Source organism: Lissotriton helveticus, chromosome 2_2 (assembly GCF_964261635.1).
Source record: "Lissotriton helveticus chromosome 2_2, aLisHel1.1, whole genome shotgun sequence".
Taxonomy (NCBI): Eukaryota; Metazoa; Chordata; class Amphibia; order Caudata; family Salamandridae; genus Lissotriton; species Lissotriton helveticus.
Genome location: NC_136060.1, coordinates 11,764,399 through 11,787,886, shown reverse-complemented (window position 1 = coordinate 11,787,886; position 23,488 = coordinate 11,764,399).

Genomic DNA, 23,488 nt, shown 5'->3' with positions numbered 1-23,488 from the left:
AGGGTGGGAAATAGAATTGAACACCCTCAAACTTTGAGAAAAATATTTATTCCCTGTAGAGATATAAATCCCAAAAGTAAAATTGTACAGTGGGCTCTCTTTGCCCAGGGAGTGATACAATTATTTATTGGGCACATAGCATGTGACATAAATGTCACATGACATTGCCAGTATTAAGTCTGGAAAACCTTTGACTGACATAACATTCAAGGTTTATTACTGTCAGTCTGTGAATTCCACAAAGTAGTACATCTGCACCTTTTTGCATGAGGACTTCAATGGTTTCTGGTTTGCTAATGTCTTTGTGAAGTATGCCCACTTCTCTAAGTTAGCTGTGTCTAAATGTGTGGCATGCTTTCTTTTTAGTTCTGGTTACAAACAACCTGCACCTCTCTTGGGGAGCTCATATAATGAATTCTTCAAAAAAGGGTAGAGTAGACGTAGTACAGAGAGAGAGTGGGCAATGGGTCAGTTCTCTCCAGCCACTGGGTTTCATGCATTGCTTGGATGGGCTGATCATCAAATCTATGGCATTTTGTTTATTATTGCACTGTCTCATTTGTGTACCCAGTAGTAATTCTGGTAGACCTCACATGCAACTTTTCATGTCGTTTGTAATTCTAAGTGTAGCACTATGCAGACATGATATTTGAAATGCTGATTTACACCTTTTTCATTTGGAAGGTGCCTGCTACTCCTGCATTAACCTGTCATAAAGACAAAGCCTTACTCATTAATAACCCTTGCATGTTTATTTACTTTACTTTGCTATCATTATAATATGTAGCTGTATTTACATATTTTATTTGTCCCAAATTAAGATGCAGCAGTAATATTGGCCCTTTGGCAAAAGAGTATAGACTATGTATCTTGCTGCAAATTACTTTAAAGTTCACTACTAAAAATGGCAATTTAAACTTCTGGTTGTTTTCATAACACTTTTCTTTCAGGTTACAGCTTAACTATGTTCATTGGAATCTGTTCAACCATAGCCATATGTTGTAAGCACAAGATGTTGCTTCATTCTGTGACTTTTCTTTCCAGAACAACTGGTGGCAACACACACAAAGTAACACAGCTATTATCAAACAATTCTTCTAAACCTAAGGCAAGACTAATTGACCTTACCAATGCTTATTTTCCATTAGCAGCAGAATGCAATTTCAATGACTTTTCAGAATTCCTTTCTCCTTTGCAATGCGTATAGACATAGAGGTATATTTACAAGGGGATAGTGCCACCAGAATGTCACTTTTAGCGACAGTCTGGTAGAGCTATGCCCTCTGCCATATTTACAAAGTGGTACAAAAGGGGGTGGTGATGGATGGAGCATCTGAACCAGTCAAACACTCACACTCAGTCAACACATCTGGGTTTAATCCATCACCATTCTTTAGCCCACTCTGCCACCCCAGTTCAGACATGGCCATATGCAAATCAGTCTGACCCTGTGCCTCATGGGAACAGTCCAGCCCGAACTGGGGTGGCAGAGTGGGCTAAAGAACGGTGATGGATTAAACCCAGATCTGTTGACTGGGTGTGAGTGTTTGATTGGTTCAGATGCTCCGTCCATCACCACCCCCTTTTGTACCGCTATATTTACAAAGTAGCATTAAGCCACTTTTAGTGGCTTAACGCTGACTAGTAAATACAGCCACTTTGAACACATCACTTAGCGTGAAAGGGGTGTGCAATGGGTGTTGCTCTGGGCATTCTACCGTAGCAACTATTGCTTTTTGATGCTGCCCCAGATTACAAGTATCTGTAACTCCGAGGCAGCACCAAAAATGTATGCCATGCAAGAGCAGGCGTTAGAATAGCGAAACAAGAAGAAAAACTTCTATTTCTCCTCTTTTTTGCATTTTCTATGTGTGCTGCATTCTGCAGTACAGACAGAAAGAGCAAAATGCCTTTAATGATGGTTTATGTGCAGGAAGGTGCCCTTTTTGCACATAAACAAGCGTTACATAATGAAAATGTACTACTTCTATGTGTGCTGCAGGATGCAGCACACATAGAAGTAACAAAACACCATTATTGATTATTTATGTGTAGGAAGGACAAGTTACGCACATAAACAGTAATTCCTTGCAAAGCAGGCACCCTCGCACTATCGTGCAAGGGTGCCTCCGTTAGTGCAAGGAAGCTAATGGTAGCACCAGTGCTAGGGGGAACTTTGGGCTGCGCCGTATTGTTATAAATATGGGACATCCCTGCATTGTGGAAATGTCGGAACACAGCACTGCCAAATGTGGCACAGCTCCGCGCTCCGACATATTGTTGTAAATATGCTCCATAGTGTTATAAACTGGGACCCTTACAATGGGATACATTTTCACCTAGACACAGCTTATTAAATACAGTGGTAACAGCAGGTGACTGTCCCGAAAGCTAATGGTGTTCATAGGAACGACTCATTTGATAATGCCAGGCGCCTTTTTAGCGATAACAGACTGCAGTTGATTAGGGCCAGGAAGTTCTGTGCGGCTGCTTACCTCCAAAACAGTATACTGTGACTTTCTGTCTCTAGGGAGATGGGGTAATCAGGATGAAGGCGAAAACACACACACGAAGTAAATTAAGCATTGGCATTGTGCCCAAATCAATCACAAATGCCAGCTTTTCAGCAGTGAATTGAAATGTACACGCAGTGGTTACATTCACACGAAGAATGCTTGTTATGCAAAGGTGCTGTGCCTAACATGCTCTCTAGCATGCCTCAGTAGGCCTGACGTTTCTGTTAGTTATGCTATATTTATAGTAAAGGGCCTGTCAGGTTTTTCTAACATTTTTTTTTTATTGCAACAGACTAGGAAGGAAACTCATCTGTTTACAATCCGCATATCACTGAACTTTGGACCTACTGATATAATTAATCTTTCAAGGATTGGTGGAGTCTGCTTTGTGTGTGCTTTCATTAAATCTTGCCATTTATTGGTTAGATGAAAGCCTTACTAGGACACATTCCAAAGTATGTATAAAGTGTGTTTGTTATGTTTCAGTATATTAATGTTATTACACCGTTTTACTATCGTAGTGTGCATTGTTTACAGACAGTGGTGCTGGTTCAATTTTGTGAGTGGCAATACTGGACAGAGCTATCAATCCACTTAAGTCGTAGGTGTTTTGAACTATACCTGTATTAAAGAATAAACCAGTGAAGTGCATGAGAAACCCCTGTTTGCTTGGAAAGTATGGGACTCTCCAAATGTATCATTATAAATATGGGCCTCAGTGGTGCATCCGGACACACGTTCCCAACTTTGTAGGCAAAATGTGGCATGAATGTGTCAGGTCACTTTTAATGAGGCCATTCCCCATTGAAAGGTCATTTGGATCCTAATAAGACCACAAGAGCCATCCACTGGAGACCTGCTACACAGACTTACATAAGAGTCAATTCTTAAGGCCTCATTTCTGAGGTTTTGGCACAGGGCAGTGCCGCAAGGAATCTTGCTCGCTGCCCTACATAAAAACAAGCATTAGAAATGCAATCGGGCTCGGATTTATTTGAGTTTGAGCTAATGGCATTGTAAATGCCAATGTCTTTTTGCCATGTGTTATGGAGTGTGTGCATGTGGTGTGTAGTGGAAGTATGTTGGTTGAATTGTAATTTTACCAATGGTGGCATGCTGTGCTTTATATGAATATGTTTAAAAGTAAAGTGTACCATACTGCAATTGCTTGGTGGAAAAGTGCACTGCCGGCTGGAGGTGTGTGTGCCTGGTGGAAGGGTGCACTGACGGCTGGTGGGTGTGTGCTTGGTAAAAGCGTGCACAGATGGATGATGGTTGTTGGTGTTTGTGCATGGTGAAAGCATTCATTGACGGCTGGGGGTGTGTTGTTGTGTGTGTTGTTTTCTGTGTGCTGGTGAGTGTGTGGTGGTGAGTCTGTGGGGGTGAGCCTGGGGAGTGAGTGTGGTGGTGAGTGTGTTGTGTTGAGTGGTGACAAGTGTGTGGTGTTGAGAGACTGAGGTGTGTGGTTTGTGTGTGCGTTATGTGTGTGTGGTGTATGTGTGTGTGGTGTTTTCTGCACACTCACACACTGCCCCTACACATTCACACACTGCTCACCCGCACACTCCCAATGTCACCCTGCATAGTCACACACTGTTTACCCTGCACACTCATTCTGCACACTCACACAATGTGCACCCTGCACCCTTACACACTGTCTCTGCAGTCACTCTGCACTCACTGTCACTCTGCACTCACTGTCACTCTGCACTCACTGTCACTCTGCACTCACTGTCACTCTGCAGTCACTGTCACTCTGCTGTCACTGTCACTCTGCACTCACTGTCACTCTGCACTCACTGTCACTCTGCTGTCACTGTCACTCTGCACTCACTTTCACTCTGCTGTCACTCTGCACTCACTGTCACTCTGCAGTCACTGTCACTCTGCTGTCACTGTCACTCTGCACTCACTGTCACTCTGCACTCACTGTCACTCTGCTGTCACTCTGCACTCACTGTCACTCTGCAGTCACTGTCACTCTGCACTCACTGTCACTCTGCACTCACTGTCACTCTGCAGTCACTGTCACTCTGCACTCACTGTCACTCTGCAGTCACTGTCACTCTGCAGTCACTGTCACTCTGCACTCACTGTCACTCTGCTGTCACTGTCACTCTGCACTCACTGTCACTCTGCTGTCACTCTGCACTCACTGTCACTCTGCACTCACTGTCACTCTGCTGTCACTCTGCACTCACTGTCACTCTGCTGTCACTCTGCACTCACTGTCACTCTGCACTCACTGTCACTCTGCACTCGCTGTCACTCTGCACTCGCTGTCACTCTGCACTCGCCGCCACTCTGCGCCGCCACTCTGCGCCGCCACTCTGCGCCGCCACTCTGCGCCACCACTCTGCGCCGCCACTCTGCGCCGCCACTCTGCACCGCCAATCTGCACCGCCACTCTGCACTGCCGCACTGCCACTCTGCACCGCCACTCTGCACCGCCGCACTGCCACTCTGCACCGCCACTCTGCGCCGCCGCACTGCCACTCTGCACTGCCACTCTGCACTGCCACTCTGCACCGCCACTCTGCACTCTGCACCGCCACTCTGCACCGCCACTCTGCACTCTGCACCGCCACTCTGCACCGCCACTCTGCACCGCCACTCTGCACCGCCACTCTGCTGCACTGCACCGCCACTCTGCACCGCCACTCTGCTGCACTGCACCGCCACTCTGCACCGCCACTCTGCTGCACTGCACCGCCACTCTGCACCGCCACTCTGCACCGCCACTCTGCACCGCCACTCTGCACCACCGCACTGCCACTCTGCACCCCACTGATCAAATCTCGCCAAGTCACAACTGCTGCAGGTCTATCACAGATCAAATTTTACTGCCGCCGCACTGCCACTCTGCACCGCCACTCTGCGCCACCGCACTGCCACTCTGCACTGCCACTCTGCACTGCCACTCTGCACTCTGCACCGCCACTCTGCACTCTGCACCGCCACTCTGCACCGCCACGCTGCACCGCCACTCTGCACCGCCACTCTGCTGCACTGCACCGCCACTCTGCACCGCCACTCTGCTGCACTGCACCGCCACTCTGCACCGCCACTCTGCTGCACTGCACCGCCACTCTGCACCGCCACTCTGCACCGCCACTCTGCACCGCCACTCTGCACCACCGCACTGCCACTCTGCACCGCCACTCTGCACCACTGCACCGCCACTCTGCACCACCGCACTGCCACTCTGCACTGCCACTCTGCACTGCCACTCTGCACCGCCACTCTGCACTGCCACTCTGCACCGCCACTCTGCACCGCCACTCTGCACCGCCACTCTGCACCGCCACTCTGCACCACTGCACCGCCACTCTGCTGCACTGCACCGCCACTCTGCACCGCCACTCTGCACCGCCACTCTGCACCACCGCACTGCCACTCTGCACTGCCACTCTGCACCGCCGCACTGCCACTCTGCACTGCCACTCTGCACCACCACTCTGCACTCTGCACCGCCACTCTGCACTGCCACTCTGCACCACCACTCTGCACTCTGCACCGCCGCTCTGCACCGCCACTCTGCACCACTGCACCTCCACTCTGCACCACTGCACCGCCACTCTGCTGCACTGCACCGCCACTCTGCACCGCCACTCTGCACTCTGCACTGCCACTCTGCACCGCCACTCTGCACCGCCACTCTGCACCGCCACCCTGCACTCTGCACCGCCACTCTGCACCGCCACTCTGCACCGCCACTCTGCACCGCCACTCTGCACCGCCACTCTGCACCACCGCACCGCCACTCTGCACCGCCACTCTGCACCGCCACTCTGCACTGCCACTCTGCACCGCCACTCTGCACCGCCACTCTGCACCACCGCACTGCCACTCTGCACTGCCACTCTGCACTCTGCACCGCCACTCTGCACCGCCACTCTGCACCGCCACTCTGCACCGCCACTCTGCACCGCCACTCTGCACTGCCACTCTGCACTGCCACTCTGCACCACCGCACTGCCACTCTGCACCGCCACTCTGCACCGCCACTCTGCACCGCCACTCTGCACCGCCACTCTGCACCGCCACTCTGCACCGCCACTCTGCACTGCCACTCTGCACCGCCACTCTGCACCGCCACTCTGCACCGCCACTCTGCACTCTGCGCTGCCACTCTGCACTGCCGCACCGCCACTCTGCACCGCCACTCTGCACTGCCACTCTGCACTGTCAAGAATCGGAAACCCCCTGCTCTTCCCCCTCTTCTGCTGTGGGCCCACTGTGAAAGCATCTATGAGGGAGAGGCTGTATAATGAGTCTAACTGCAGACACTGGAAAGGGGCGGGGCAGTCTCACCTGCTCTACTATCTCTCCATCAGTGTACCATGATCTCTAACTCTGTCAGGCCCTCATTCATCTCACTGTCATCCCTCAGCAGCCGTGACCTCTACACCCATCCCTCTTGCCTCTCTTACTTCCCCATTCCTTTGCCACTCAGATGACTGACGCTGGCAAACAAAATGCACTCTCATCCTGCAGGGGAAGAGGGCTCCAGTCACAAACCTCCTACCTCATTCCCCATATCCTGTGTCACCCTTTTCTCTTTCCTATGTCATGTTCTTATTCCACCTCAAATATCGCACTTTGAGCACCCCATAGCATGGTCTAAAGCACTATAATAATAACCAACAGAACAAAACTGTATTAAACACATTCGTCACTTCGGCACTTTCAAAATACCCGGCAGTGATTCTGGAAGTGTTCAGACTGACGTCATGTCAGGACAATGCTTGAAGCATGGTTAAAGGTCCTCATGCATAAAAATGGCGGATTGCCTGACTCCACACAGCCAAAGAGGCTTTTGTGTTAGCAGCCTTCTGGGGACTGTGTGCTGTGACATAGGGGAATGCAGAGAAACATTAGGGACACAGCGATACTACACACTGGGGCAGGCTTGCACTACAACAATACAAACGACATTGGCCCTTGTGGCATAAAACCAAGCCACGTTCTTATGGGAAGGGGGAATGCCACTGTACCTAGGAAGAAAAAACAACCCTTGCATTGATCTTGCCTTGCCAGAAGCCAGACTAATGTCTCGCCAACCACAGACAAGTGTTCACTTATGGAAACCATGCACACACCAGTTCTTGAAATTAAAATATGTAGTTTATGGTGAATAAGGCCAAGGACAATTATGTACCAGTGTCGAACACTGCAAACCTCAGGCGCTAATTAAGCACTGCCAAAGGCTGCACTTCTTTCAAACAAAGCGATGCAGTGCTGTTTACTACATGAAAAGAAACTCAGTCTAGAGTCACTGAGGGTAGTCTCGGCTGTAGACTGACCACGGCACAAATGTGGGGGCCCCAACTACGAGCAATTAATGATGTCCACAGGTGACGGCTTGCACATCTAGACACAGGTAAACTAGTGATTAGAGTTATCTCTATATACATAGGGAGGGGTAAGACTGGATATACTCTAAAAGTTCCCTTCTATATAGGGCTTGTTTCAACGCTGTCCCTGCAGGGCCTCGACACTCTTCTGAAGCTGGGAGGCAAAGGTTCCCTCGATGGACTCTGGGCACTGATCTCCCGGTAAGCCTCCGATTACTTGTCCTCTATGTGCTGTCCGGCCTTCAAATGCGGCTCTGATTAGCCGCCGGCAGCCTGCTGTGTCGAGGCATAGGGAGGCGCTGGGGGCTCCGCTTGTCACCAGGCCGGATGTTGTCTCCGTGCTCATTACACCTCTCCGCTGCAGCTTGACTCTTCATGAGCGGCGGGGGAGGGTGCCAACGCTTTTATGGTCGCACGCGCATCCAGGGGGGCCGCTGCTTTATCCGCTCGCAGTGCCGGGGCAGTAACAGGCATCACTGGAGGGTCCCCTCGTGCTCCTGTGAGCCTCTTACATCTTCGCGGGTGCCGGTGGATTTACTGCAAAATAGATTTTTATTTTGGGTGATCGGGTGCCGGTAGTTAATATTGTCGGTGGGGTGAGGGGGCTTTACGATACTGCTGGTGGGCTCCGCTTTGATTGTTTGGGCGCCCGGCAGCTCGCCTCATGCTGCGGGCGCTCTCCTCTTCAGTTAATCCCCGCCCCGCCGCTGCTCTTCGCACACGCTGCGGGGACATTGTATGCAGGCCGCGGGTGGGCTCCGCTGGTCCTGCTTTAGCGGACACCAGCTCACCCTAATCCCTGCCAGCTGCATTGGCTTCCTTTTATTTCGAGAAAGCAGCCCTCTAGAAGTCTTCTTCCTAATCCCGCGACCTGAAATTCAATATCTTTTTTTTTATTTCGGAAAAAAAAGAAAATTTAAGTTTCATGCCCTAGGCAGCCCAGCTGAGAGTCCTCGGTGTGTTTTTTTCATGTTAGGTAAACACAACCTTGAATGGAGGGAGGGCGTTTAGCAGACAATTAACTCCCCCTGAGCCCAGCACACAATCGTGTTGTCCTGAAGTTTCCCCAGCAGACACCAGATAGCCGCTAAATGGCTGCCCGGTAGACGTCGTCGCTGATTGCATTTTTGCAGACCTTGCCTCCGTGTTTATGGTCTTGTATTTATCAGCTGGGACATTACCTAACCTAAACAAGCACAACGAGAACGAGAAGAGGGGGGCGGGGGGCGGGCGGAAATGACACAACGTCAGACTCTTGTTCTTGAACTAATGAAGCCCTTTCCCGGCCTGGCATGGAGCAGCTGCGCGCTGAGCGCTGCTGAATGGTGAACGCGCCCGGCCATCTGGATTCACTTACGGAGGCACCCTGACAGCTCCTAATTATAATTAATGTACTTCTTTGCGCGAGCACGAACGAAAAATGCCCAAGATGGCGGAACAAAACTACATTTACCCTATCACTTCAAGCCTATTAAAACGACAACACAACGAAGACGAATCACTGGCCAGATGAGATACCAGACTAAGGAATGTGTGGAATTTGTCTCGCCAAAGCCCTAGGAGATACTTTTTTTCTCTTCTTTAACATTAGGATCTCGAAACTCCTCCCACTTACGTGGGCGGAGGCCTCGCCCTAAAAAAGGCAGGAATGTGCTTTATGTCTGCAATACAGTGCAATCCTGTCCTTTTTCCCTGTGCTGGTGTACAATAGGCTGCCATGTACCATCGCAGGAACCCTTGCACCTTCCTGAACAAAATCAATAAATTCAGGTGATTTCCTCATTTTATGTGTGTAGCACACATAGAAAAAGGAAAAAATGAAGTAAAATGAAAATATTTCTCCTCATTGTGCCTCCCTAGCCCCTCCGCTGGGGTGGCTTTAGATTCTGGCACATTCCCAGTTTTACAATTTCTCATTAATCTGGGAATGCTTCAGATTCTATGGGGGTTGCATGCAAACACCTGCAGCAACATCGATGGATGCCCCTTGCATGGAGGATTCTGCCTGAAAGGGACACATATTTACATGCCATTTAACACCTTGAATGCTACGCAATTTTTGCTGGGTGCTGGTCTCTCTTAAATCCCATTGTTCATGATGAGCTCAGCTCGTCATGAGTGTACAAGAGGTGTACTGCTTGACGAGCTGAGCTCGTCATGAGCATGGAAGGGGTTAAAGCCACATAAAGTGGCTTTGCGTGGCCTTGTAAATATGCAGCGGCACCAGAACGTCAAAAAGTGACATTCCAGTGGTGCAAAAGTGCCGCAAGGGCTCAAATGCTCTTCCCCACCTACTGTGTTCTGAAGGGGACTCAGCTCAAAGCGTTCATGTTATGCAATGGAAACTTTTAGAGCGCACGATTACCCGGAGGTGTCTTGGTGCTAGTTACTTCTCCTTAATGCAGAGCTAGAAAAAAAGAGGGTTTATTTAGCAAAAAGCCATGTCTTCAACCCTATCCTGAAAACTAGAAGATTGGTGGCATTTCTCAGATCGAATGGCAAGTCGTTCCAGGCTTACGCTGCGCATGAAGAGAAACTTCTGCCATCCCACTGAGCTTTTTTTGTTGGTTGGACTATGACCAGTTTTGCTCCCAGTGATCTAAGAGTTCTTGTTGGTCTATACCATTGAAACTGGCATCTTAATTGATCTGGTCCCAGGTCTTGAAGTGCTTTAAAAACCATGCAAATAGATTTAAAATGCACCTGGTTCCTCACCGGGAGCCCGTGCAATTTCTTTTATCTCTTTGGAAATTGGGTAGAACTTGGATGTGCCTGTAAGTAATCTGGCCGCCGCATTTTGTAGCAGCTGGAGTTTATACAGGAGTTTTTGTTGTATATTTAGATAGAGGCTGTTACAGTAGTCCAGCCTCGACAAATCCAATGCTGTAACCACTGTTTTCCGACTTCCCAAAGGTAATAGCTGCAATACCTTCTTAACAGTTCTCAGGACATGCACTGTTGTTGAGGTTACTACATTTACTTGGGCCCCAATGGAGAGTTTCTCATCAAGTATTATTCCCAAAATTTCCACCTCTTTAAAGGGTGTAGGGAGTGACCCCATGGAGGCAGGCCACCAGTTAGGAGTCCAGAAATTAGGATTGTTCCCAAACAGCATTACTGCAGTTATACCTGAATTAAGCTTTAGGCAATTGTCTGCCATCCATCGCCCAACCAATTCCATGCAGTCTTGAAAACGTTTATCTATTCCCAACTCTTGGCCGGGTAATAGAGACACCACAATTTGTGTGTCATCAGCTTGATCCCAAACCCGAATGCACTGATAACGGGATCCAAAGACAAGACATACACATTAAAAAGTGTGAGTCTCAGTGATGACCCCTGCAGTACACCACATGGCAGTGCAAAGGGTTTGGACTGAAATTTACCTATCTGTCCTCTGTCTGATATAAAAGACTTAAGAAGATCCAAAGCTTTACCCTGGACCCCACAGTCCTTGAGACGGTGCATCAGAAAATCATTTATGGACCGTATCAAATGCAGCGGACAGATCCAATAAGATCAGGGCTGCCCTGCCTCCATGATCCACTGCTTCCCTGATCTCCTCCGTGGCCTTAATGATCGCCGACTCAGTGCTGTGTCCTTCTCTAAAGCCATATTGGGAGGGATCCAATGCTTGGACTTCCCCCCAAAAAGTACTGAGTTGACGATTCATAATTTTCGCAACCATTTTGGCAGGGAGAGGAAGACGAGAGATCGGGCAGAAGTTGTGGGGATCCTTAGTGTCCAGACTTGGCTTTTTCAGAAGGGGCAGTATTGACGCCACCTTCCAAAGCTTGGGGAACTGTCTTGTTTCAAACATACCATTAAAAATGGATGTGAGAGCAGGAGCGATCGGACCGGGGGCCAGTTTTGCAACAGTCACCGGGCATGGATCAAAAGGTGAGCCTGATTTAGCTCCCATTAGGAGCACAAGAGTATGGTTAACGGTCAGTGGCACAAATTTGTCCAAGGCAAGGTGGGGATCCTCTTGAGCTTAGAAACCTCCTTCACCATGTTCAGTACAGCATCATTGGATCTGCTGAAGACTGAGAATATGCTCACCACTTTATTAAGGAAGAATTTGGCAATCTCCTCACATAGTTCCTGACTAGATTGAACACTAACTGGGCTCAGGGAAACCAGACTGGAGACAGTTCTAAACAACTTATTGGCTGAGTTCTTCGCCAAATCAATTTGGGTCGAGTAGAATTTTTTGGCGGAGAAAATAGCTTGTTTATAAATCTGAAGGCTAGATTTATACAATTTTTTCTCTGCTTCCTTATAGCCTTTCCTCCAATTACGTTCGAGGCGTTTACAGATGCGTTTTAGATTTCTCACCTCCTCTGTAAACCATGGAGCAGAGGGATGTGATCTTTTGGGGAAAACTGTTTTTAGTGGAGCTAATTTATCACGCGCTTGTGCAAGCCAATTGGTGTAGATGAACGTCGCCTCCTCTACACCCTGCGGTAAATGACCTGCCATGGCAGTAAGAAGCGCCTGTAAAACAGTCCCATCGACTCTATTACAGGCTCTAGTCTCTATCTGTCCTTTGGGATAACTACTCGCATGCTGAGCCACCATAGTTAGTTCGAATTGGGTAGCATGGTGGTTAGACCACACAAGTGGTAATATGCCTGTAAACAACAGACCTGTATGGTTAGAAAAAATGCCATCCAGGGTATGTCCTGCTACATGAGTAGGTCCCCTAACAAGTTGCTTTAGATCAGCACTATTCATCATGTCCATCAGAATTGCTGTGTCAGGGTCAGTAAAGAGCTCTAAATAAAAGTTAAAATCTCCCAAAAGAGTATAGGTGTAGCAACAAAGACTCTCTTCCAACAAATTACCACGAACATTTCCTACACGGTGTACCCAAGTAGACTAACAGGGAGTCTTATAGGATGCACAGGAATTGGAAATGATGCTTTGGAAGCGGAAGGGATGCGATGTAGAATCAGGGATTGCGTTAAAGCATACTGGTGCTACATGGAAACCAATGTGCTGCTGTGTCATGAGACAGCATAGACAGCGTGTCCAGTGCAGCTGTTCTCTGCCATTTTTGCTGTGCTTTGCCATGTGTGTTATATCTTGAGGCATGCCTGAAGTGCCCAGAACAGCTGACATATTGTAGGGGGTGTAGTGTCCATATCTCCCAGGCTCTAGCCAAGCTCTGATTGCTCCTGCTGATCCTGTTGCATCCTCACATTTGAAAGGTGGGGTCTGTGTGGATTGTCCAAACTGGCCTGAAATCACCAGGAACCAGCTGATATTGATACCACATGATGCCAGAGTTTGCAGCCCGGCAGCTCACAGAAGAGCGAGAGTGAGGCAAGCCTGTGTAATTGAACTGCTTCTTAGACTGGCAGTTGCCTGCTGGACGGTACTTCACAGCATTGTTGGCCTATTGGAAAGCTGCAGAGGAAACATCCCTGGTTCACATGTATTGTGTACTTAGTGGTTGGCTTGGTGGTCTTGGTGGCTTGTGGTACTGAGAATTAAGAATGCTGAGAGCACTGTTTAACATCACCCAGGTACCCCGGAACCCTTGAGTGGCGGGCTGTTCTAGGCCTGGGGCCACTGAAATCTGTTTTGCAGCCCACCACATTTTGTGTAATTTGGGCTGATATCAGCTGGTGTCTGGAGAAGGAACAGAGAAGTCAATATGAGGGCCCTATTGATGTATTCTACATGTTGAAGGCCATACTCTGAGAATTTCGGGTGTCCTGTTTCAGTTGGCTGACTGGGACTCAGGAACCTAATAAAACTAATTTTTGCAGTATCAAACACCTATGAACGGAAGCTAAGGACCCAAGTATATTCACAAGTGGTTCTGATGTATTTCGAGATTAAACTGGGCTTTTCTTTATAACAGTGCTGCCTGTGTGTCGCCTCCTCTTGGATTCGGTTAGACTACACTAAGTAGGGATGTAAGTAATAAAACGTCAGAAGTGGGATGAGAGTAACCCTAAAGAAGTCGGGTTGTTTACAGAGCTTCAGATGAACAGGAGCACGGGACCGCTTTAGAAGTTTTAATCTCTAACACCATACCAGAACTTGAGGTATCCAGGCAGTAAAAGATTATTGAAAAACCGGATCTATGTCCATTGACTACCAATACCAAGACGCAATATTAGCAACACTGAGTCCTGTGGACTATAAATAACTAGAAAACGAAAGTCACGAAGATTGAATCAGCTGGCGAGCACGCACAAAGACAATGCTGAAGGCAGAGCCACTGTAAAGTAAGTCCATAGAATGTTTGTTCCGGGTTAGACCGCAACTCGTAAATTGTAATACAGAATTGGCAGTGAGAAATTGAAATTGCAATCAGACTTAAAAACCACAGTTGTGTGCTTTGTGTATTTTAGAACCAATACAGAACTGTGGTTCATACCGACTGGATTTTGACATAAGCTCACGTCTATTGAACAAGACAAGGAGTCCTCATAATTATGTCATTTTCAAATTGTTGGAAAGTAAGTCGCATTAAAGATTTCTTTGATACAAATTGCCTGTTGATTGGAAACAGGCAAATGAATACTAAAGAAAAACTAGTTTGACACAAACCACTGTTGTCTACTCCTTGATTTGCAGACTGGATGGTTGAAAAGAATCTTGCAATATTGAGAATAAGTATATCTGTGTAGCGTTTTAATCATTGCAAACTCCCATTAAAAAGAAAGGCAAAAAGACGAAAACATAGCAGGTACTATGAATTATTCAACAGACACAATACCTAAAGGAAAAGTTATAAGAAGTGCAGAGGGGGTTTAGAAATTAATTATAATCCTTTCATTTTTGATTTACAGATTACACCCAGCCATAGCCCTGAGGAGCACCCCAAGAATAATATTGGGGTTTGAAAGGCATCGGCACCATGCATCATTTGGGAAATACATGTATAAGATTACGATCCGCTCTAATGGAATGGTTTGAAATTCCTAAGCTTAGCAGCCTGAATACTAGTTTCTAGTGGGCAGCAGCATTTAGCGGGATTTATTAATTAAAAAACAAATCATGGGTTGGGCGTAGTCTGGACCCAGAGAAGAGAAGATGGTGGCTGCTTGATGCCGTTCCAATCAGAGGCATAAGGATTCTTGAAGTGACGGGAAACGACAGTGCCCTTTCACCATCAACTTAAGTAGGACTTTATGTGTGATTATCCAAGGATCACAGCTATATAATTCTGCAGTCCTGGTAAACCCAAGAACTCTGTTTTTTCCAAAATTTGCAACTCGTCTCTGTGACTGGATTTGCATCCGCCATTTTGTTTTTACATAATTATCGGCACCGCTGCATTTCTGTCACAAGGAGGCATGCTGTGACACAGGAACTTTTCCAGGCTGGTTCAATGGCAATTCTGCATCCACCTGAGATTCCTGGCAGCTTTTAATCCTTCAAACAGATGTTTTTCACACAAGACTGCGCTTATTTGAAATTCCAAGAATAATGTGTAAGTATGAATTCAACTTCATTCACTTAAGGAACATCCCTTTATGTGAGCTTATGTAAACGCTGTTTTTTCCATCATTATTGATATTTCTGCCACTTCTATACCAATGTTACCTTCCATGGATGCTCCAATTATGTAATTCAATGCCCTTTATTAATATTTTACTGCTGTTTCAATACTGCCAGGTTGTGCTACTCTCTGACAACGTTGCTAATGCTTTATTTATATAAGAGTTGGTAATCGTTCAGGAACTTATCAATATATTTGTCCTTCATTTTTGCAATTTAAGTGCTCCAGTTTTATTGACCACTTGCCTATTTTACCTTGCAGTACTCACTATTTTACTACTGCGATACTCATGTCTATGGGGAGGATTAAGTCAGGTAGAGGCGCTGCTTCAACATCCCCTCCATCTCCACGTAATAAATCCACTGCATTTCTTACTTTGAATACTTTCTCAGTACTATAGGGTGACATGGGGGAATTAGACCAAGCGGCATCTTCCCACTTCGCAGAAACAACGGCCACTTCGCCTGCACTCGCTGCTCCTCTTTCACATTCCTCCATTCTGAATGGAAACATTTTTCCTAAAGTACCTACTTCTTCGGTGTTATCATCTACTAAAAGGTTAAAAAAAAGACCCTCCCTCACCACTAAATCTCCACCGCCTACATCCTTAGAGCTCCTCCTGGAGGAGATCCGAGCACTTAAACCTTATATGGAAGAGATGAACATACACCTACAGGGCCTAGAAGATAAGTGGTCTACTCTTGATAATAAGATTAACTCAATGGAACGTCAAATGGATTCTTTCCAAATTTCCTCTCAACAAATTCTTCCCATGAAAGCAGAAATTCTACAGCTTCATAAGCAAGTGAAAAATCGTGAAATCTGAAGCAGACGCAACAACCTGCAAATCTATGGTATGACTGAAGGATTGGAAGGATCCAGTAACATTTCTTTTTTCCAATCTTTTTTGCCACAGATTCTTGAATTTCCTGAAAGTCCAGCTTTAAACATACAGCAAGCACATAGACTTGGCCATCTACCTCACAACCCATCTGTCCAACGCAATCCGAGAGGTGTCATTCTCTATTTTTTCAATACACAGATTTGTTAAAAGTCCTACGCAGAGCAAAAATTAACACCGCTGTGGCGGCAATTCTGCCGCAGCGCTATGGGGGAGGGGGGGCGCGCGGCGCTCCCATGCTCATGACGGAACCGCTCCGTCACGAGCCTCAAGCGCGCTGTGCTTGTGATGGAGAGGTTCCGTCACGGCCCCGCCCGCTCAATAGAACGCGCCGCGCAGGCGCGAAATCAGCGCCACGCAGGCACGCCGAGCGGGCCATGACGGAACCGCTCCGTCACCAGCACAGCGCGACCGAGGCTGGTGACGGAGCGGTTCCATCACCAGCATGGAAGAGGTTAAACAGCGTATATCTTGGCAAGGATCTCAGTTATTCTTCTCACAGGATGCGGAGACCATGGCAGATAAGCAGAAAAGTTTCCTATCCATGCATCCAGCACTACGCAATTTGAATGCCAGATGTGGTCTACTTCATCCGTGCCTCTTTAAAGTGACTTATAAGAACAAAACAACTACCTACGATGATCCAGCCTTGCTCCAACCATTTCTTGATAGCTGTAGAGAGGACTCCATGGCATTTACAAATCATCTTTTACTTAATCATTTTCTCTTCCATTACTAATTGTTGATTGTAGGTTTGCAAATTTGCTTCTATTGTATATTTTGAGTGTCTAATTTTCCTTATGTTTCTTTCCGCTCGGTTTCGTCTCCCTGATCCATCAATTCTTGTGTAGTCCATTTGGACTGATGCCACCTCGTGGTCTCTCCCAGAATCACAAGATGTTGAGCGTCATTGCCGAGGCTCGAACCCAGTGCCCCAGATTTGAGGATAACCGCCCGACCACATCCTCTCCTCATAACATAAGTCTCTAGCAAACATTCTTCAATTTTAGCCACCCGTCTCCAAAGCATCTTCTACCTGTGTGCCGTTTGGAATCTCTGAATCCATTCTGGCTTCAGTAGTATGAATACTCATTGTAAGACTAGACACAATAATATGAGTCACACGTTATAAGTGAGGAGAATTCATAATGTGTAATCTCAAGTGCCAGAATGAGAGCTTTCTTTCCAGCCAACTGTGCAGTGCAACCACCAAGTTACTGTTTGTAAGTTTTATGAGGTTGGAATAATCCACCCCTCATTTTAACCTTTACCTCTGTGCAAGTGAAAGAGTATTGGTTTTTTATGCCTACTGCAGGCTTGGCAGAACCATCTGTGTCGATAATACAATCATATTGATCTAGAGGCATTATCTCATGGCCAGAGTATATTCGTCTTCATATTGAATGTATGCTTGTGTTTGTAGTGTAGAGTCAAATATGTACTCAACATCTGTTGCTGTTAGTGAGCTGGTCCATTTTATCCACCTTGGATGTAAAGCTTTTGCACTACGAATTCTGGCCTTTGGAACAGCCTCTAATGCTGGAATGGGAGTCACAAACATTATGTTTTCCCTGAGCCAATGATCTTTCTTTCACTGCATTTCCGTATGTGTATTTAAATGTGATTTATATACAATTACAACAGAGTCTCCTTCATTGAATGTGACAAAAGTGTATCCTGATATACCTGTAAATATGCAGGTCACCACGTTTGTGGTGTTTACACGTGTGTGTGAGTATTTTGGAGCTAACATGTCAGCTTGTACTGAATGCTAAATCTGTGTGTGTTCAAATGTCCAATGTGTGTTTGAAAAGTCTGGCTGAATCAAGTCATAAAAAGTTTGTACCCGTTGTGCATAATCTGGCATGTATGTTCTGCCACAATTTAGAAAACCCTTCTCTAAGAAATGTGTCACCAGGCTTTACTTTCACTTGACACCTTGTATCCCAAGAACAGGACATTAAGATAGGTAATCTTTAATTTTTTTTAATTAAATTTGTAGCCCATGTGTGCATATCCTACAAATATACGGTCTACCCTGGTCACGTGTGTTTTTAAGTCATTGCCACTTCAGCATTAATCATCAATATAGGGCAGTGCTTGGTCATCAAATTCTTGTAATAGTTCTGTGACTCTGGCTAAAACAGCCTGAGGCTATTCTTATACCCTTGGGACAATTGACAGAACTGTCTTTGAGAACCGAGACCACTAAATGCTGTCAAGTACCTGCTTTTGAGTGCTGTTTTGGTAGGAAATCCCATTTGAAATGTCTAATATAGTTTTGTATTTTTTATGCCCTATATTGTTCATTAGTGGTACGTTAAGCATGCTTTGCACAGCAAATCTGTATGTAGATGTGTTCAAGTGTCTGCAATCTAACACTAAATGATAAGATTGGTCTAGTTTCATTACTGAAAACAAGGAAATATTCATTGATGAGATGTAACTTTCTATTACACCTTGATATTCAAGTTGTGTGAGTATTTGTCTAACTTGTTTTTTGGCCTCATATTTAATAGGGTATTGGCTTTGTGGTTTTGGACTGGACCCCACATGTACGATGTGGTAAGGGAATCCTTCATCCCAACCCATGTATTTGCAGTATAACACCAGAGCTTGTGCGAACGCCCACTCCCTTGGCGTATGTGTGTTTAACAGATTCTGAAATAAGGCTGGAAATGGCTGGTAAAAGTACTGTTTCTCCTTGTGGGCAATCCCTAACAAACTCTGGCGGCCAATCTTTTTCAATTAAGAAATGTTGTAGCTGGCTGAATGACAAGTTCTCCCAAAAGAGAACATTGATAGCACGTTATATACCCGCCTCCATCTGGAGTTGCAATTCATATAATTGACTGGGGGCTCTCAGTCTCTGGTCTGGTGTTTCCATCTGGGAGTAGTTACTCATTGCTACTGCCGCCAGACACTCCATAAGATTCTGATGAACTATTGTGTCTTCTGCTGTGCGATCCAGCATGGTCAGAGCCCATTCCCCATTCAGAAGCAATGTCCTCAATATCTGTGGCAAGTTTGGCTTTAATCCCAGTCACTTTCTTTTTTTGAATTAAGCCTTTGACTGTGGACGTTTGTCTTCCTTTTTATTATGTAGTCAGAAGAGCGTTGTGAGTCCTTCTTCCATTTCACATACTCTGATCTGCGCTCTGATTATCCTCCTCTCTCTGAGCGTTTTTCAGTATCCTGATACCTAGCAGGCTGGTTAATTGAATCTATAGCACTTTCAGTGGACTCCTGTTGGGGAGATCCACCCCGTGATTTAGCCTTTTCTTTTTTTTCTTATTCCCACACTTCATTTTTTAGGACATACATGCCTGCTTCGAGCTATCCTTAATTTTCAGAACTACCCTTCATTTGTGGTTTATTAGGTCTGGCCCCCAAATTATCTTTACCTATAGATGAATAGGTTTCCTCAATAATTTTAGGTAATTTGCACACCAGATCTACCAGATTTGCTGGTGTATAGCCAACACTGTTGCTTCCCCTTTTATATTGATTAGTATGATTCAGGACACCGTGGCAAAATTGCCCATTTGTTTCATTCTGAAATCCAGGTCAGGGGCTGTCCTGTGCTTAGTAAGAATCTGTTTAAGTACCTCATATGCTCTGTATTGGTTTGGTACAGCTAGTTCAGTGTATTTGTGGAAATTCCCTGAGTTGGCATTAACTATCAGGAATGTGTCCCATGAATAGAATATCTCTGTTTTGTACGTGTCGTGGGCCGCTCCTGCAAAGGTAACATCCCCTCCCATTTGCGGGAGCCCATGTTGTAATAACATTTGTGCAAAGGTATGTCTGCAATTAATTGGTTGAACCACTTGTCCTAGATTAGCCACTGAAGTATTTGGATTATGTGGAAATCAGAGAGGCTACCGCCATGGGGTGATCCTTTTAAATGTTCACGCTTACACAACCTACAACCAGAAAATAGAAGTTCCCTACTTTACTGAGGAGAATTATTCCCTAATAGCACGGATGTCTCAGATTAGTTGCTGAGTAGGGGCTTTGGGGACACATAAAAAAACTTCTTGGGAGACCCATTAAATAACTACCCATGCTAGAACGCTGGGGGTGCCATGTCATATGGTTCATACTTTCTCAGTAAAACTGTGTGTTAACTGAACAACATAAACATCAAAATTACACAAGACTGAATCCACACACACCACCAGGATATTTTGGCCTTAGTCCTTGCTAGCTCATAGTGCACCATCTATACCCCTAACCTAGCAAGGTAACAAGTGGTATGTGCAAGCTCAGAATATGACTAGCCTGACTCCCCAAGGAACTTGTGGAAACAAATCTAGACCCCTTTCTTTTTGATAAGGTATGCATGAGCAAAGGGAAACTTAAGAAATAATGTAATTGGCATTTCAAATATGTATTAAAGCAATAGGATTCTTGTGCAAATATGTGTGCTACAATTATCAATAGAAAGAACCAGAACAGAGTAATCAGCATCATGAGAATGGTAAAGAAAATGTACAATTCAACCATTGTGCTGTTACATAGAATTCATACTTGCATATAAGTACAGTTATATTTGTGCTCCTACCTAGCGCTTCCTATCCTAGAGTGCCTCGGGTGTATGAATCTGCTGGAATCCCTGTAGGGTGATCTAACTCTCCAGTTACCTCTGGGTATGTTTCATCTGGAAGCCCATCGTGGCTGGACACCATCCCTCTCAGGAGATAAACATGATTCAGCTGGGCTAGAAATCTAGCATGGGGCTTTCTAAATAGTGTGAGTGAAATGTTCCTCTCAGTAAACAAAGCAGTGATGTTGTTTATATAATAAACTTCACCCATGTGCCATGCCAAAGTTCCACTCTGGCCGTCATTACTGATTCTATCCTGACAAATCTGTTGCAGAGAGAACAATAACAAACATCAACATTTTGTGAACTTTAGCTTTCGTACAGAATGTTCAAGGCTCTGATCATATGCCTATACAGAAATGTAAATGTAAGCAAGATTAATGTCAGAAAATATTATCAATACAGGCTTACACACAGATGTGTGTCAAATTTCAAAGTTGAAAATAGATGTCAAATATAAAACATGAACATGTAAAATGCTGGTCTATTTGCCCGGGCCTAATGTGACCACATATCAGTCTGCTCAAGTCAGTTGAGGGGATTCCATACGCCTCAATGGAATGGCCACTACCAAGTTCCTACACAGGAGAACTGCCCACTTTCTTCTTTGGTGTCGATACACAGGGCAAAAAAACAGTATATGCTGTAATGATTCCGAAGCCTTTCTGCAGACTGGGCATAGATCATCTCCTGGGACATCTCTAGACCATTTACTACAAACTGTTTAGTCGGAAGGGTCCTGAACCTAAACTGTATGTACAGTTTACGAGCCAAGGGGGAGTAATTTGCGCAGTGTTTTGTGTAATCTCATTGCTATCAGCGCTTGTGACTATAGCGCCGCCCGCCCTGCACTGCATTTCACCTGGCAGCAACGTGCATTATTAGAGTAATTTTATTCGCTGGCGACCTACTGCCCCTGCCTCGCCTCCCCTCTGACCTCCATCTTGTCTGCTGTTGTTGTTTTCCCTGCCCCTCCTCCCCGCTACCGCCTCCCAGCTGCTGACCCTCCCACGCTCCGCCCCCTCCACCCTCCATTTATGGCCAATGCCTCCACGCGCAGCGTCCACGCGCTACGGCCGTGCCGAAGGTGCGCCAAAGGTAAGCCCGTCTACGCCCGTCCGCGCCTGGACCGCGCCCAGCGCCAGACCCCCTGCCCCTCGCTCTGCCCACCCCCGCATTACCTACGATGCAGCCACCCTCCTAGCCCTTAACCCCGGCCGCGCCCCCAACTGCGTCCAAGCCGCCCCTGGCCACACCCATGGACCTTTCTCTTGCTACTCCTGCAAATTCAGCGGCACCGTCAACATCTCCGCTCCGACCACACCACAGATTCCCGACCCCAACCACCTAGAATGCATCCTTCTCAACACCCGCTCGGTCCACAGGCACGCCATTGACCTTTGGAACCTACTAGACACCATCTCTCCAGACGTCGCCTTCCTAACGGAAACATGGATGAACGCCTCCTCCGCTCCTGACATCGCCATCGCTATCCCCGACGACTATAAGATTACACGCAAAGACCGCACCGACCAAACAGGAGGAGGAATCGCTATCGTCCACAAGAAATCAATCCGCATCTCAACCAGCTCTGACGCCAACCTCGCCAACTCCGAACACCTTCACTTCCAGATCCACATCGACCCCAAGACCACTCTCAGAGGCACCCTCCTCTACAGACCACCAGGACCCCGCGCAAAATTCAGTGAAGACATCACGGACTTCATCACCCCACACGCGCTCCCCTCCAAAGACTACATCCTCCTGGGAGACCTCAACTTCCACCTTGAGAAGATCAACGACCGCAACACCGCCACCCTCTTAGACAACCTCGCCAACCTCGGACTTAAACAACTGGTCACTTCCCCCACCCACATCGCAGGTCACACACTCGACCCCATCTTCACCTCTAGCAACCATGTCTCTTTCAACCACACTACGGAGCTCCTCTGGACTGACCACAGCTGCGTCCACTTCACCTACAACAAGCCGAAACCCATCATCCACCTCCAACCAACTCTACAAAGAAACTGGAACAAAATCACCACGGAACAGATCTCCTCATCGCTCCTTCAAACCTCCCCAGCCCTCTCTTCTGACGCCAACGAAGCCGCCTCCAACCTCACCCTTTGGCTATCCAACACCGCAGACACCTTAGCACCACTGAAAAAACGCCTACACAAAATCAAGAAGGCCTCATGGTTCAACGAGGACCTCAAGAAATCCAAGAAACTATGCCGCTCCCTTGAAAAGGCCTGGAAAAAAGACTCATCCACCAGCAACAAGGACGCCTTCAAAAACGCCATCCGTACTCACCACCAACTGATCCGAAAAGCCAAAAAAACAGCATTCAAGGATCGACTCGACAACAACGCCCACAACAGCAAGGAACTTTTCAACATCGTCAAGGAATTTTCCAACCCCTCGGCCAACTCCAACGACATCACCCCCTCTCAAACTCTCTGCGACTCCCTAGCCTCTTTTTTCCACAACAAGATTGCTGACATCCACAACAGCTTTGACAACCAACCCGGAAGCCAACCCACCCTACCATCAGCTGACTATCTTCCCCCCGTTAACACC